At 45.4% G+C, this 5,633-nt stretch overlaps 1 non-coding gene across 1 annotated transcript; it reads left to right on the top strand.

Annotated features, from left to right (window-relative positions):
• Positions 1-928: 928 nt before the first annotated feature.
• On the top strand, positions 929-1,000 carry Trnai-aau (transfer RNA isoleucine (anticodon AAU)). The gene has a single exon. It is a non-coding gene; the product is annotated as a tRNA-Ile (tRNA).
• Positions 1,001-5,633: the final 4,633 nt, after the last annotated feature.

Raw genomic sequence — 5,633 nt, 5'->3', positions numbered from 1 at the left:
TGGCCTAATGGATAAGGCGTCGGACTTCGGATCTGAAGATTACAGGTTCGAATGCTGTCATGCTTATGTTTTTCCAGTTCTGAAAAAGAAACATAACGTTTTAATGTAGCAATTGAGCAGTACGAAACCGTCTGAATGTTGCTGTTGACCATTTTTTGCTTGGAGATGCTCTTGAGCTTGAAACACACACAGCAAGACCGGTGTTAACTAGCGAAATGGTCGGCAGAGTGCCGACACCGCGAGTTTTGACTGGCACTTGCACATCTAAAACAACGTCGGAAAGTAACTCGTTCGGCTTTTGAGTCACATAAAGTATGTGTGTTAATTTTGACGCCACTAGCTCTGCTTGTTGTCATGCAATTTCTTTGCCTCTCAGAAATGATTATGACATAAAAGTGAAGTACGTGACGAGTGTGACGTTAGGAAAACATTAGGCAGCATGGAGAGATTCTGTATGGGACCACCCAACCCAAACGAGTACTGTGTGACGTGCTACCCGGCAAGTATTCACCGAGGTAGCTGGCTATCTCAGTCGGTAGAGCGTCAGACACTTAATCCCAGGGTCGTGGGTTCGAGCAAGACGCTGGGCGAAACGGAATTTTGTTCCGCTGCAGGTGTAAATTACCGTTTTTCTGATTAACGAGATTTAATGGAAATAGCAACTTTAAACTTTGCCTACGTCTCTGTCAGTCGCAAGGAATCTGTATTTGAAGGTGAAGGTGATTTTGTAGACATGTGTGAAAGAAATGTTCTGAAATGCAAGTGTTGTTGTTTGGAGAGCACATCGGTTACGTGTCAGATGTGTAGGCAAGCAGTAATTTGTCGCCATAGCTGCAAATATTAGCCGATAATATGAATTGTTGTCAGCTAAAGTCTGATGATGCAGACGACCGTAAGGACGAAGTACCCAAGAGTACCGCTAGGCCGCGCCTCTTTAGCTCAGTGGTAGAGCGCTGGTCTAATAAACCAGGGGTCGTAAGTTCCATCCTCACAGGAGAAAGATGAATTTTGGAAATCAGTTGCGCGTCGTGGCCGTATAGCAAACAGTACCTGTGATGACGAACAATTAGCGACAGGCGTTTTTTTAAGATTTACTCTCAGATGTGATTAAGGCGAATGGCGCAGATAAAGCATTTGCCAAAGCGGTACAGCATAAGGTGGGACGAGGCAGTCTGAATTACATTTTATAGATGTATTTCTCACATATCTCAGAGCCTCTCGCGATCTTCGTCGTCGTCGTCGTCGTCGTCGTCGTCGTCGTCGTCGTCGTCGCCGCCGCCGCTTCTGCAGAAGTAGCAAATGGCAATCGTAGCAAATGCGGCGAGGGGCGCCCTGCCTTCGATTCCGAATGCACAAAGTGTGTGGTCTTGTTTCTCAGTCTATATTTGGTTGGTCTCGTCAGAGGTTGAATGTAACGAATGGGTGGGAAAGAGCAAGGGGCAGCGGCTGTGTAGAACGAAAACACAAATCCTCAGGGGTGTGAGCGTTTCGAGATGAGTCGTATACATGTAAATGTTGGTCGTCAGTGACCGTGTGGCCTAATGGATACAAGTTCCGTTTGAGACGCGACAGCGATCGGACGTGCTGTGTATTCGATCCACCGTTACCCTCGGGTTGTGAATATTTACCTTCTGTGTGTGACGTTTCTTTGTCTTCTGTTTTTCGTTGTTTCTTTGCCTTAGTGTTTGTTTTGTGTCTTGCGTTGTATTGCGGCTTTTGCCGCATTAATTAAGTGTTATGGCTTCCCGGTTGTTTCCGCGGAAGTGTACTCTCAGTTTTCAGTTTAACAAGGCTACCAGGAATGTCCAACCGACATCGTTGGAAATTCACGAATGGATTGTGGACACGATTGGCATTACATCGGACCAGGTACATACGGCGTATTTTGATACAGAATTATACTGCTTTTTTGTGAAATTGTTGAACCCGGTTTTGCTGGATAAGATATTACTTAAACATGGTGAGCAAGTGTCGTTCCGTCATAGGGATGGTTCTGTTAGCAGTGTTACTGTTTCAAATGCTGAAATTACGTATACCACAGTTCGGGTTTATAATTTACCCCCTGAAGTTGACAACAGCTATCTTAAGGAAGCTTTGCTTGGTTATGGTACTGTTCGGTCAATTCGAAATGAACGTTGGTCTGCACAACATAAGCTGCAATGTTATAATGGTGTCAGATCAGTTGAAATGCATATTAAGTCTAATATACCGTCCCATCTGATTGTATGTGGTTATCGTGTACATCTTACTTATGAGGGGCAGCTTGGTACATGTTTCCTATGTAATGAACATGGTCATGTTCGAGCTAATTGCCCTAAGCGGGTATTTGTGCTTAAAAATGGCCTAGCACAGCGCCGCAAATTAACGGTTGCCGATCTTGTGCCAGCAGCTTCCTCCACTGTTTCCTATCTGCCTCCTGCAGTAGCTTCTTCACAACAGGTGTCACCCTCCCCTGATGCAGGGTTTCCTCCGCTACCCACTCGCCCAGACGTATCGGCTGCTCCTATACCGATTCCGTCTGTTTCCAACAACAAACGCCGTCGTGCTAGTGATACCGGTAGCACTGATGACGAAGCTGCTGTTTCGCAGCCGGTTTGCGAATCTGATGAAAGAATTCCAGAATCTCCCATGCCTGTTTCGGAATCTGTTCCCGCTGTGTCTCCTGCTTTGCCTGCTGACGTCAAACTTGCTGCCATGCCGTCGGCGCAAGAGCCACAACATTCGGTCGAGGTGTTGTTGACATCCCCACCGCCACAGGCATCACAACATGTTGACGACACTTCGGTGGAGACGGCTGTTTGTCGGAAAACCGCTCCTAGAACTGCGTGCTCCGCATCAGCAGACTCCAAACCTATCTTACCACCTCCTACACTTCCAATACCTACACATTCTGAAACCGGTGCCGATGTTCCTGATGCAGTTTTCCCCTTGATGGCTCCTCCTCCTGACTCCTCTCGCCCTGCTAATCCTTCGGACGCTTTGGTTGACGTGCCTGATCTCGAACCCCCCACTCCACCTGCTCTTGAATCTGGTGTGCATCAGATACGTCGTCGGGTGAAAGTGCCCCCCAATCTCCACGCGGTGCGGAAGAAACATAAGCATGCGAAGGACGACTCTGATTCCGTTGATTCTGGACAATCACCCTCTGCCATGTCTGATGTTGATGATATGGATGTAGTTGCTTCTAGTGTGGTGTAATTTGGGTTCATTTCCCATTTTTTGGTTGATGTTGCAGGCGTACACGTTTATTACCTTAAATATAAATGGCATTCAATCTGCTCTGAAGTTAGCGTCTCTGCAGCAGTTTATTTATGACTCTGCAGCTGATATTGTTTTCCTGCAGGAAGTCTCCGTTGCACACCTGTTTGTTCCTGGTTTTCGCACTATTATAAATTTTGCACCTGAGTTTTCTGCAGGTACTGCTTTCCTAATTCGTGACGGTATCCCCGTTACCGAAATTGAGCTTTTAGACTCGGGACGGGGCATTGGTTGTCGGTTATTTGACACGACCTTGGTTAACATTTACGCCCTCTCTGGTTCTAGCAAGCGGCAGGAAAGGTCTCGTTTTTATAAAGAGGATCTGATTTACCTTTTACGAAAAAATCCTGCGACCTTGATATTGGGGGGCGATTTTAATTGTGTGTTACAAGCTAAAGACCAATCCCCTCATTTTAATTATTGTTTCGAGCTACATTCTCTTGTACGTCAATTACGACTACGCGATGGGTGGGAGGTTAAACACCCCACTTTAGTTAAATTTACATTTTTTACTGCCACCTCAAGTAGTCGACTTGACCGATTGTATATTTCTGATCCCCTTAGTGTTTCTGTTTTAGATGTAGATGTTATTCCAGCCAGTTTTACGGATCATTGTGCCCTTTCTGTTATAATTAATTTGGAGCGTCAACCTCTTAAACTTTATAGGCCGCTGTGGAAATTAAATGTCTCCTTGCTCGATGACCCTGACATCGAACCTCTAATACAGACGGCGTGGGACTTTTGTTTACGTTCTCAGCGATACTATCCGTCTAAGCTTCATTGGTGGATCCACTGTGTGAAGCCAAAACTACGTCGCACTTTAATGTCCTACAGTTATAATAGAGCGCGAGATCTGAAACTGACTTTTGAATATTACTATTCGGTGCTTCGCGAACTTTATGATACTTCTACAATGACATGTGCCCACCTTTCTGAGATTCGGAAAATTAAGGCCAAGCTACTTAGTATTAAGCGGCTTCAGATGGAAGGATTGAAGATTAAATCTAAACCACCGTCCACGTTAGCACATGAAATGACTTCTATGTACCATCTGTTTCGTCACCACAAGAACCGTCGACGTGTATTGATTGACGGCCTTATGGCAGCTGATGGTCGCCGGCTTACCTTACAGAATCAAATAACCCATGAACTTACCTGCTACTATGAGACTTTATATACTGCGGCTGATTCTGATCCGAATGATGTTGACGAGATTTTAACTGCTATCCCATCAGTTTTAACAGAGGACCATAATGCGAAATTTTTAGCTCCTTTTACTGCAGACGAAATTTCAGCTTTCATTGTTTGTTCAGCATCTCACAAATCTCCTGGTCCTGATGGCCTACCTAAGGAGTTTTTTGTTCGCTTTTGGCCTATTATAGGGCCTGTTTTTACGGATATTGTGAATGAAATCTAGAATGGTGGCACAATTCCAGCCGATTTCAAGAGAGGTACGGTTGTCCTGATACCTAAATCTGCTGGTTTGAAGACAGCTAGTGACTTTCGTCCTTTAACCCTATTAAATTTTGACTATAAGACGGCCGCTAGGGCTGTTAATGCACGTCTATCCCTCTTGCTTACACCTGTGATACCTCCTTGTCAAAGCTGCTTTCCAGGGCGCTCTATATTGACGTCTCTGGCGGGGTATCGTGATGTCGTGTCGATTGTCGCTGTCACCAATATTTCCTGTGCGCTTTTATTTGTTGATTTTAGTAAGGCCTTTGATCGTGTGTCCCATTCGTTTTTAGAGCTTCTGCTGCGCCGGCTCGGTTTTAATGAACAGGCGCTGCTGGTACTTAAGAATATGACGACTGGCATTTCTGCTAAGATTGACATTAATGGCCAGCTGACAAAGGTCATTGATATTCAACGTGGCTTCCCGCAAGGTAGTCCTTTATCCATGACCCTTTATGCTCTCTCCCTTCAACCAGTCCTTACACGTCTCAACTCGACACTTCGTGGTCTTACGATCTCTGGGGTTACCCAGACGGCAACAGCTTATGCTGATGATTTGGTTGTTTTGCTTCGTTCCACCGCAGAAGTGCCGCAGTTGAAAATGGAACTCGATAAATTTTCTGCGGCCTCAGGTTCTCGTATCAATCCCCGTAAAAGCAAGCTCCTGAATTTGCGGGGCTTTGAACGTGTGGTTGTTCCGTGGGTTACAGCTGTTGAACACCATACACATTTAGGTATCTATCTTGAACGTTGTCCTCTTCGGATGGCTGCAAAAAATTGGCAAGTGGCCATTTCCAAGCTGCAAGGTGTTTTATTAGAACAGTCATGGCGTTCGATACCGCTACTGCAAAATAAGCGTGTATTAGACACTTATGTTTTATGTAAAGTATATTACGTTGCTCAGCTGTTTCCGCTTCCCC

Source organism: Schistocerca gregaria, unplaced genomic scaffold, assembly GCF_023897955.1.
Source record: "Schistocerca gregaria isolate iqSchGreg1 unplaced genomic scaffold, iqSchGreg1.2 ptg000909l, whole genome shotgun sequence".
In the NCBI taxonomy this organism is placed as follows: Eukaryota; Metazoa; Arthropoda; class Insecta; order Orthoptera; family Acrididae; genus Schistocerca; species Schistocerca gregaria.
This window is presented reverse-complemented; position numbering and strand designations above follow the sequence as displayed.